Raw genomic sequence first — 12633 nt, 5'->3', positions numbered from 1 at the left:
TGAAAATGAGAAACTTTAATCTAAACGTATATATTATTGGAAAATTTAAATTTTCAATTTTTTTACTGCCTAATTGTGAATACTTTCCTCCAGCCCCTGTAGGGTTAAAATGCTCATTATACCCCTAGATTAATTCTTTAAGGTGTGTAGTTTCCAAAATGGGGTCACTTATGGGGGTTTTCAGGATACCAGACTTCTAAATCCATTTAAAAAAAGAACTGGTCCCTAAAAAAATCAGTTTCACGAAAATGTGATAATTTGCTGATAAATTTCTAAGCCCCATAACACCCTAAAAAAGTAAAATATGTTTACCAATTTATGGCAGAATAAAGAAGACATATTGGTAATGTGACTTAGTAACTAATTTATGTGCTACGACTTTCTTTTTTTAGAAGCAGAGAATTTCAAAGTTTATAAAATGCAAATTTTTTACATTTTTCATGATATTTTGATGCTTTTCACAAAAAACACACAAAGTAGTGACCAAATTTTGCCACTAACATAAAGTGCCATATGTCACGAAAAAACAATCTCAGAATCGCTAGCATACGTTAAAGCATCACTGAGCTATAAGAGCATAAAGTGAGACAGGTCAGATTTTGAAAAATTAGCCTGGTCATTAAGGCCCAAACTAGCTGCAGCACGAAGGGGTTAAAGGGGTTATCCAGCGAAAATCTTTTTCTTTCAATTCAACTGGTGTCAGAAAGGTATATAGATTTGTAATTTACTTCTATTTAAAAATCTCAAATCTTCCTATAGATATAAGCTGCTGTATGTCCTGCAGGAATTGTTTAATTTTCAGGCTGATACGATGCTCTCTGCTGACATCTCTGGCCGAGACAGGAACTGTCCAGAGTAGGAGAGGTTTTCTATAGGAATTAAACAACATTTCTTGTAGGATACACAGCAGCTGATAAGCATAGGAAGACTTGAGATTTTTTATTAGAAGTAAATTAAAAACCTATATAACTGACGCCAGTTGATTTAAAAGAAAAATATTTTTGTTGATCTTTTAAGGTTAGGCCACGAATGCTTCCCCGTTTGTAGGTAAAAGAGATGAGCAAACTTGTCAATGTTTTCCAGGCAGCCTTGGAGCTGCATCCAACTTCTTCAACCACCCGTAATCAAATGCAGATTGTGCTCAATGTTTGCTTATCTCTAGTAGGTAACTTACTTTGGAACCAATGGATTGCATCTGATGTACAGAAATTATTGTTGCTGCATATCAAAAGTGAAAAGTCCATCTGCAGGAGGTAAATGCTTTTAAAACTTATAGAAGGGGTATTCTTTAGTTGGTGTAGTGCAGTGTGAATGACAAAGAAGACCTCAAAGTCATTGTGACTAGTTAAGAGGCTATGTGACTGGTATGGAGGCATTACAATTGGCATACGGAGCATTTGATGCACCTTGTTATTAACAATGCTGCATAATAGTTCCCACTGACATCAGGTCTGATTGTGTCTCAGAAAATTATTGACAGTGGCAATGGCATAGGTTTTTGGCAAACTAACCATGATATATTACATACTTAAATATAATTTATCATATTTGTGACTAACTGAAGAGGTAATCTTAAATGATGACTGTAATGGCATAGCTTTTTCTGTCCCCTCCCTACACTGCATGGAGGATTGATGAATGACAATGGCTGACCTACTCATATGAATTGGTAGGTCAGCTGTTTTTTAAAACACTTTCTAGTCATGGTTGGCCTACAAAGGTAGTCACCTTTACTGACAATGCTATAAGTTATAATGCTGCATCACTGCTTTGATTTAGTCTGGACTTTCATTGAGGGGCTTCAAATCTGTTGAGCAACTTGTTAATGTCATCTCCTGACAACTCAACAAAATATAATTGACATGTCCTGCTCTTTTTTTTTTTTTTTAGCTCAAAAATGTAGTAAAAACAGTACCCTACTCCCAAAAGTTATAACTTATCCTCCTCCTCTTCCTCCTCCTCCTCCTCCTCCTTCTCCTCCTCCTCCTCCTCCTCCTTCTTCTTCTTCTTCTTCTTCTTCTTCCTTGTTCCTTCTTCCTTCTTCTTCCTTCTTCCTCCTTCTTCCTTCTTGCTCCTTCTTCCTTCTTCTTCCTTCTTCATCCTTTTTCCACCTTTTTCGTTCTTCTTTTTCTTCCTTCTTCCTCCTTCTTCCTTCTTCTTTCTTGGCTTCTTTAGACTCATTCCAAGGCTTTAAAAACTAGCTCCAGTAGGTGGCAATAGAGTGACAGTTTTCTTCCTTCAGTAGCTGAATAAATTTGTATTACTATGCAATGAAGCAATCCCTTTGGCTTTTGTGGCTTTTGCTAGCTCTGGTGCTCTTGCTCAGCGATTTGTCTTCACTTTTGTCAGCAAGACTCAGCACAATGTAGAAGGTTAAGGTGAAGGTTTGAGCATTTCAGGGACCTTGTGTCAAGCTGTTTTTTTTTTTTTAATCTCTGTATCCCTTTTGCTACTTTGTTTTGCTTAACTGATTTACTAATCCTCATATATTTGTGTAAACTTTTGTGCAGTAAAATCATTCTGTTTCTCATGTGTTCAGACCCTTCTCGCCATATAGTGCCATTGTTATCAGCATCAACTCTAAGGCTATGTTCCGAAAACCCCTTTTTTTGGCCGTTTGAGGCCAAATAACAGCCATTATTGTATAAATAATGCCTATCATAAAATAACGGCCATTAAAAAAGAAGAAGTCATCAGGCGTTTGAGAATCACACATATTACTCCTGTTTCAGTTTGATCGCTAAACAGACTCATCTGCTAATCAGGTAACTTTGACAACCACCAGGATTTTGTATTGTGTAACTGTCAAAACATTTGATGTTGAGTACATTGATTTATGCTGTGTACTGTTTATTCTACTCTGGCTATATAGATATTTACAAATGTTTTATGTAAATAAATGTAGGGGAAAAAAAAACTTTTACTTGGCCACATGCGGTCGGTGTTATGCTTTGGCATAGAACCTTTTATTGCATGGAACAAATTACACCAAATTGATTTTCTCACTGGACACAATGACATTACTATGGCAAAAATTTCCTCCTTCAAATCCTATTACATTTCCAGTCTCATCACCCGCACCCTCCATTTTTCTGTCATTTTCTTTTGTTACAGGAAATCTTTTATCAACCAAATACTCCGAGGCAGAACACAAGTATTACACTTTGCAGAAAGCAGCTGTGGCATACATTAGAAATCACTTCATAATGGAAAAGCAGGTATTAACTGAGCTATAGTTTCTTGGAACAAAAATCAGATTTCATTAGCTTTCCTGGTATTCAGCAGAAAGCCGTGTATCAAACACCTGATCCAAATCTAGGCAGTGCTACTTATTGTCAGGTTCACTTTGTCTTCTGTTATACTGTCCCGATGATGGAAATGTTTTATTTAAAACATTTACAGAATCAATTAAACAAGATGCAGATTACATAACAAGTGATATTTCAATATAAATACATTATGACTATTTGTTCAATATCATAATAGGAATTACATTTTGTTCTGGAAATTAAAGGGAAGTTAAGTTCATTAATATGGTATAATGAAATATGGAAACCTTGTATTTCCTATTCCATTGAAATTAATTAACACATTTATGCAGTCAAGGCTTAAAATGAAGAAAGATACAAGCTTTTTTTTTTTTTTTCTTTCATGCATTGCGTAGTTTTTATAGTGCTGTTATGTCAGTCTTATATAACAATGGCTCTATCTAGTGGCCAAAGCTTAGATCACATTCAAAATGTATTGGTTATTTTGTTATGTACAATATTTCCATTTATTAGGCCGTTTTTTTTTTAAATATTTTTGCCTCAGGATGATTTAATAAGCCACGTATCTCCTAACTTTTCCCTTCTATCATTCCTCCTGTATGTGATTAATACAAAAAAAAAGACACAATTAAAGTAATAGATGGTAAACAAACTTATAGGGAAGCCATTACTTTTTTTGTTCTTTGGCATAGAATAAGATTCTAGAAACGAAGACTCAGTTGCAGTGTTAGAATCCTTTATAACAATGAGAGATGTATGGGCTGTGCAAACTTTGAATATGATTGATGATGCATTTCCAGTCTTGCTATGAGAGCTTGATGCAGGCTTCTCTATCAGTCCAGCTGCTGTGTTCTGCTACATCAGCCTTCAGGTACAAAGATCTTTACATTATATGCAAATTAAGCAGATGTACACACACACCTTGCAATTAATATAAAGACTAGGTGCACAGTAAAACAAAAGTAAAGTATATAATAAGGAACAAAAATGGGTGTTTTTCTTATTTAATTTATTTTACTTAATGTTCTACTTTAAAATCTATGGAACATTAATATGGGCTGTGTTTTCCAATCCGTGGTCCTCCAGGTTGCAGTACGTCAACCCCCATTATGTATTGCTGGCAGTTCAGACGGGAGTTCTAGTTTTGTTGCAGAACTACAACCTCCATTATGTTATGCTGACAATTCATGATAGCAATCGTAGTCTTGCAAAAGCTGAAGAGCCTCAGGGTCCTATTAGAGGGACCAATGATGGTCCGATCAATAATGTAAACACGTGCCGATCTGCGATCAGCGCACGTTTTCTGAGCCTATTATATGGCTTGATAATCATTTAGTAAGAGATGCACAGATATCGTTAGAGATGTCTGTGCTGCCCTTGCCCTAAACTGTGAATACATTACCTCTCCACACTCCCTGTGCTATTCTGCCCTCTGCTTGCTTTCCAGCGCCAAAGCTGCAGCTTCAGAGCAGTCTCTGAGCTGACAGGCCGCTCAACCAATCAATGACAAATAATGATTCACTGATCAGCTTATAGAAGCTGCAGTGCGCAGTGCCGGGAAGCAAGCAGAGGACAGGAGAAGACCGGGAGTGTGGAGAGGTAATGTATAACAGTTTATTCAATCGTTAGCCGTCGGCTGCGCATCTATATTACGTGTAGCGATGCGAGGTCGGTGGCTGATTATTTTGGTATTAGACCATTTGCCATGATCAGCTGATGATCGTTGTCGTTGGTTGATTGTTGTCTCTTTTACACAAAGAGATAATCTGCTGAATTGGCCTGATTTGGCCAATTATCACTCTGTTTAATAGGGTCCTCAGATTGGGAAAAAATTATTAGAGGACAATGGCAAAGTACATTAGAGAAGACAATCACACAGTACATTAGAGAATACAGTAACACAGTACATTAGAGGGGCCTGTGGCAGAGTATATTAGAGAGGACAATTACACAGTACATTAAAGAGGACAGTGGCCCAGTTTATTTGAGCATGGTGGCACATCATTAGGAGACAGTGGTATAGATTATATGAGCGTGGTTTATGCAGTACATTAGGGGACAGTGGCACCATTCATTAGGACACAGTGGTTAAAGTGTCACTGTCGTGAAATTTTTTTTTTGCAGAAATCAATAGTCCAGGCGATTTTAAGAAACTTTGTAATTGGGTTTATTATCCGAAAAATGCATTTTTATCATGAAAAAGCAGTCTGAAGCTCTCCCCCCTGTCTTCATTGTTCTCCTATGGAGAGAGCTAAAGAAAAGACCAAAACAGGACAACAAAGAGTTAATCTACAAATCCCTCACGGGATATCTCTACTGACCATCACCAGTGACCTGTCTGAGCTCGGATTACAGCTGTCACCCAGCTCCCTGCCTGTAATCCTCTGTTATCTGCTTTCTGCTGCCGGCTAACTCCCTCCTTCCTCCTCCCCCCTCCCCTCTCCCTAGAGCAGACAGGGGACGTCTCCTGCAACAAGTCACAATTTTCAGATTTTTCAGAGTGGATGAAAAAGAGGAAGGAGGGGGGGACCTGGGAAAAGGCTTTTTACATGCAGATAATGGCAGATTTGGCTAATAAACCCAATTACAAAGTTTCTTAAAATCGCCTGGACTATTGATTTCTGCAAAAAAAAAAAATACGACAGTGACTCTTTAAGTGTGTGTGATTTAAAATCATTAAATTACTTAAGTGCAGTACAGTACACCCACCCAAAAGAAATAGCTGTACCTTTCCAAGTAATATTCCTATTTAAAAGTGTTCATCTATCAAGTAATATAACCTACAAAGCAATTAACACTACACCAAAGTTAAGAATGATCTTTTTTGTACAAAATAGAGTAAAAGTAAATCTAAAATACATACATACATGGAAGCAAAAGGCTTAGAGGCTATTTATTAACTTGAAAAGGCACCATCAGGGTGCGATAGGGAAGAGGGGTAAAAGGTGAAATAGTGCCTGAAATAGGAACCGGTCATCAACTTTGGCCTACTAGAATACCTTCTCAGATCCCTTCCTCCTCCACTGTTTTTAAGGAAGTCACTGAAGTTGCAGGAGTGACAGCCCGCTCAGCCAATCACTGGCTGCAGAGCTTCTCTATCTCAGTGAGTTATTAGGTGAGCAGGCTGTAGGCGGCTGCAATTAGCAAGGGCCCAGAGGACACTGGGGAGCATTGACAGGTGAGCATACCCCCCCCTTTTTAATGTGTAATAAATTGTGTGGCTACCATCTTTATGAACTTCCAAACTTCCAAAAACACCAGCTGTAACCCTAATATTCACCAAATGACCAAGGTGAGGGGAGGTATGGCCACACTTGTTTTACCAGAATTTAAGCCTGCTTAGAAGCATACATCATGGCAGAAATCTACAGCTGCTTTGAACCAGGGGGAATATTTCTGTGCCCCTCATGTGTCAGGCAGAGGTCCCCCCCACACACACACTCCCCGTGGTACTAACATTACAACATGAGTTAAGAGTTCATATACATTCATTGTTACATTAATCCACAGTTTAGAGATAAAATTCTGAAAAACCGAAAAGATACAGAAAAGATTAAAAGACAGACTGTCTATGCCCTGTTGATAGTAAAAAAAATCCAGTAGTGACATAGTAGAGGCCATATCTTAGCCTTAAGTTAAAGTGTCCAACTCACAAAAACTTCCAAGATTATCCAGTTATCCATTTATCCAGTTTAGCTAGAAAAAACCCATAAAATATTAGAAAGAAACAACATAATGGTAGAGTCTTCAGAAATTGTAACAGGGAAGGGGGGCAAAAGCTGTGGAAAAAGTTCCATTGAGGAGAGATAAGGATACGTGTATTCCCAAATCCTGACCCTTTTGTCTACACCTTATGCCTCTACACCATTGTTTCTCTGCAGAATAATAATAATAATAATAATAATAATAATAATAATATTGGTAGCCCCTACAATGTAGCTACAGTAGATCTAGCATCCACATCATTGGTATTTGGGGACACTGCAAGCCCTAATGTATCTATATTTTCCACCGATTACACTTTTTAAAGTCAAGAGATTACAACCATTGCGGGTCATTGCCCTGGAGGAGTTGACTTCTGAATATAATGTTTTCTTTGGAAACAGAGGGGATGAGGGAGTTATGATTAAATACACTGTTGAGTCTCCTGTGAACACATTTAATCTTTCTTTTTTAGCATTCCCCCTCTACGCAATGGTCCCCAGTTAGAGGAGGAACTCAGGGGACACAACAAGACAACCAATTTCTTACCTAAGGAGACCAGGAATCATTAAAAAAAGGAAAAAGGTAGCACTTACCAAGAAACACAAACTGAATCAATATAGATCTTCAATTTACCATACTGACACAATATGGATCCTGGCTGAAAATGAATGTTATGAAACTTTTAAACCTTCAGATATATATTTTAGACACTGCAATTCATTGTTAGATAGAGCTCATGAAGAAGGAATGCGGAGTAAGAAAGAGCAGAGGTTTCTATCAGTCTTTCTGTCAGATATTGTCTTGTGTCTTGTTCTATCATCTGCCAAAAATCCAAAAATATTATAAAAATCCAGGCTAGTAGACCGATTATATTAAACATTGGTTAATTAACTAGCCAATTGTCCCATTTTGAATAACATCTAAGAAAAACTAGTGGTTTAACTTCAGGATCCTAGATAAAGGATTTAAAGTGACACTGTCGCCCCCTTTCTGTGTAAGGTGGTTTGTTAAACCTGGGTGGGCCTTCGCAGCTGTAGCACCACTTATCCCTGGCAATATCTTCATAGGCCATGCCGCTCATTGACGTCATTATCGTTGAGGCCCAGCCCCTCTGTGGCCACTGGAATGGGGTGACCTAGAGGGGGTGGGGCCTAGAAACCAATGATGCCACCAAGGGGCATGGCCTATGGCAATGTATGTGGAGCCAAGTGGTGCTGCGGCCGTGAAGCCCCGCCCAGGTGGCACAAACCACCAAGGATAAAAAAAGCATTTTTTTTACCGAACCTTTTTCGGGTCCGGAAACCACCCGCTAAAAATTACGGGTTGGACATCCATATTGCTTCCGTATTGCATCCGGAAGCACAGAAGTCTGATGATGCCTGCAATCACCACCGAGCACGGCAGCGTCCCTAGTTGCCATGGTGATCGCAGGAGGACACTTCTGTGCTCGGTCTTTACAGGCATCATCAGACCCCTCCTGCGATCACCATGGCAACCGGGGACGCTTCCGTGCTCGGCCGGGATTGGCATCATCAGACCCCCTCCTGCGGCGGCATCAGACCCCCTCCTGCGGCGGCATCAGACCCCCTCCTGCGGCGGCATCAGACCCCCTCTGCGGCATCAGACCCCCTCCTGCGGCGGCATCAGACCCCCTCTGTGGCATCAGACCCCCTCCTGCAGCATCATCAGACCCCTCCTGCGGTAAGGATGCGATCTCCTATGCGATCCTCCTGTGCCGTTCTGCCTTCAGTGCTCTTAATTGATTCATTGATACTTTCCTAACTACATTGTAAACACCCCAATTTATTGAGGTAATTGGTACTTGTACCTTTGTAGCCCAGCTGCCAATCATCATTACCAATTAGCACAATAAATTGGTGTTTACTATGTGGTTAGGAAAGTATCAATGAATCAATTAAGAGTCTGTGAGCAGTGAATGAATGGCCTGTCAGCTAAATTCGGCACAATATAATAGATCCCAGCACTTCTATATACTGCTGTGCAAATAGGAGCATGAGTTATCCATATTTTTCTACGGAAATACGGATGCCAAACATGTTGCAATCCGCAAACAATCCGTAGACAATTGATGTCAATGAGAGCATCCGTGAAAAAATCTGGGTCCGCATCGGGTCCGCAGTAGGACATGTCCTTTTTTTTTACGGATTGATTTTCATCCATTTCTGCTACTGATCGTGTGAATAGCCCAATAGACTTCAATGTGCACTAACTCAGATACGGAAATACGGATCCGTAAATTACGGAACGTGTGAATAAGGCCTAAGAAATCTATAATAAAGTAAGCTTTTCTGAGCATTTACAGTGCAGCAAGCGGTAACACCTCCTATTCCCACCCCCCATTCTTGACCCTAATTGGGACGCAGTGTGATTTGTGATACATAAACCCTGACAATTTTTTATTTATTCATTGATAAACAATAACAGCAATATTTTTAGCTTTACATGTATATTTTCTATTGTAAATATGTTTAAAACAAGATCCTATATAATGTTCTTCAGTTTAATTATTTATTTATTTTTGTAATAAAATGTTTGTACTTGAATGAAAGAACCATTTCAGTGGTTGGCATATATATTACTGTCTTTTTTTAGAATGATGATATAGTGGGGGAAAATGTCTCTTTCTCTAAGCAGCATTACAGTATATTTAGAAAATAGCCCGTACAATAGAAGGCCTCCTCTTGAGATAAAAATGCCACTTCAAAGAAGATTGACAATACTTGTCCCCTGCAAGAAAAATTACTTATGGTCCACTGATTTATTGTTCAAGCACCATGAAGCACACCTATAGAGGTTTATGTTGACATCATGAGATCTTTATCCATATTCAAGAAAAAAGACATTAGGTTAAATTGTGCTGAAAAGAACATACTGGTTATAACCATGTCTGAGAAATTGTTGCATTTTGGAACTTGTTGGTCAGTCTACTTACTAGTTTTTTTGTTTTTTTGTTTTTTTTTTGTTCTTAATCCCATTTGAACATCGGATATTAAGAATACATGCCTTTAAACGCAACTTTGGCAATAATGTAAGCATTTTAACTTAAGCTGAATGATTAAAAGTGACACAGAAGTTATTTTGTCGCTGAACGGGAAAAGCTACAGGAAGACATGATTTTTTTTTTAGCACTTTCTGACAACTTGTCATTTTTCGTATGTCTATTAAAGTAGAATGATTCTTGAGTGACACTTATCTAATAGACCAAATAAAAAGGGTCATCTTCAAAAGTCAACCAACTCAAAGCAAAGATTGTGGTTTAGAATAGAAGAAAGAAAGGATATGAATGAGAGAGACAATGGAGGTGATCAATAAAACCTGGCCACACAAGCTATTAGATAGATTAAAAAAGAAAGAAAATAAATGAATAGGGAAAAAAAAAAAAAAAAATATATAAATATATATATATATATATATATATATATATATATATTTTTTTTTTTTTTTTATTTCGATTGGTGCTAAAAAAAAAAAAATGGCTTTTATATACCAGTGATGTGCCCCATTTTGGGTGCATATATTTTACATGCTTCTTCACATACTGTATATGCACATGCTTGATGATTGTGTCTTTATGGATGTATGAGAACAAAGCCCATTCTCTATCTGACTGACGGCTTCTATCAGCAGCTATTATGGATCAATATCTGACACTGGCTATATTATCTGTTAAGGTGTTGCTATGTTTGCTGAAGGCTATGTTCACACAGCGTAAAAGTACGGCCGTTGTTGCAATTGGCAACAACGGTCGTACTTTGTAAGCATAACTACACTGCATGTTCTTCTATAGAATCCCAACCGGAGTGTATCTACATGGTATACGCTGCGGACAGGATCCCAAGCAACATCGCAAGGAACTGACATGTCAGTTTTCTGCGGCCACTATTCATTAAATAGCGGCCGAAACCATGTCAGTGCACACTTTGGAGCAAGCAGCTGTGGCTACTTGCTTCACAGTGTGCCCTTAGAAGTTCTGATGCGGGCACGCGCCGATGCGCCCCCACCAGAACACTCTGGCCATACTGCAGTATCGGCCGGGATGATCTTTGCAGAGACTGGCCGCTCTGTGACCCCGCCGTGTCACGGAACGGCCGGTCTCTTACTCAATGTGAACATGGCCTAAAGATACAACAGATTTTTAAGCAAACTGAGATACTGTTAAAAAATTATTTTTAATGTTTTTAGATTGACTAGTCTAAGTTAAACGGATTTCCAACTCTAAAGACCCCATTACACTTGCCGATCAGAAGGAGGAAGTGAGCGCCAATCTGTCAGATCAGCATTTGCTTGCTGCTCATTCCTGCTTGCTGTCAATGCTATTACACATGCTGACAGCGAGTGGGTAAGAAGGGGGGGGGGGGGGGGGCGGAGCGTAGAGCGTATTATAGGGATGCACTATTTTCTTTAGTTATTTATCTTTTTTTAATGTATATCTATTAAATGTTATGTTTTTTACTATTGGGATACCATTTAGTGATTATGCTATTACACCAAGGGATTACTGTTCATAACAGCCGATTATTGGTGAATATAGCTGATAATGGCTTAGTGTAATAGGGCCTTAAAGTGTCACTGTCGTGAAAATTTTTTTTGCAGAAATCAATAGTCCAGGCGATTTTAAGAAACTTTGTAATTGGGTTTATTATCCGAAAAATGCATTTTTATCATGAAAAAGCAGTTTGAAGCTCTCCCCCCTGTCTTCATTGTTCTCCTATGGAGAGAGCTAAAGAAAAGACCAAAACAGGACAACAAAGAGTTAATTTACAAATATCTCACCCGTTATCTTCTTGGACAGTCACCAGTGACCTGTCTGGGCTCAGATTACAGCTGTCACCCAGCTCCGTGCCTGTAATCCTCTGTTATCTGCTTTCTGCTGCCGGCTAACTCCCTCCTTCCTCCTCCCCCCTCCCCTCTCCCTAGAACAGACAGGGGACGTCTCCTGCAACAAGTCACAATTTTCAGATTTTTCAGAGTGGATGAAAAAGAGGAAGGAGGGGGGGACCTGGGAAAAGGCTTTTTACATGCAGATAATGGCAGATTTGGCTAATAAACCCAATTACAAAGTTTCTTAAAATCGCCTGGACTATTGATTTCTGCAAAAAAAAAAAAATACGACAGTGACTCTTTAAGTTTCTCCTTCACTATAAAATCCCCAAGGCGTCTTGGTTATTTAGTTAATTTACTATTATTAGAAGTTCCATATAATTTTGTTTCTGCAGAAACCAGTGACATGACCGCCAAAACAGTCCTCTTGTTCTCCTCTATACTATGTGTCATAACTTATTATACGAGTTACATTGAACATGAAATCACAATCTTCTTCCTTGTTAGCCCACCCAGAGCCTTCATGACCAAACCATTTTTTAAAGATTCGTATGAAACTTGTCCAAAATGGCAGTCACACATTGTACATTACACCAACCCTTCCTGGAACCTCACACTTATTGTTAGGATAATAGTTTAAGTTGTGTAGCTATAAGATCACTCCTGTCCTGTCATTTTGTGTGCCAGTATACACTGTGCACAGCTCTCCTTGGTGAAGTTAACCGTGTAAAGCTCCTGCCAGGTTTTGTAAGGTTGCCATACTCCTTAAAACCATGGCTACCAGCAAAATAAGTCTCATTGAAGTTCTACATTTTTT

Source organism: Dendropsophus ebraccatus, chromosome 10, assembly GCF_027789765.1.
Source record: "Dendropsophus ebraccatus isolate aDenEbr1 chromosome 10, aDenEbr1.pat, whole genome shotgun sequence".
Taxonomy (NCBI): domain Eukaryota; kingdom Metazoa; phylum Chordata; class Amphibia; order Anura; family Hylidae; genus Dendropsophus; species Dendropsophus ebraccatus.
The sequence above is the reverse complement of the archived record's forward strand: the minus strand, read 5'-3'. Positions refer to the sequence as shown.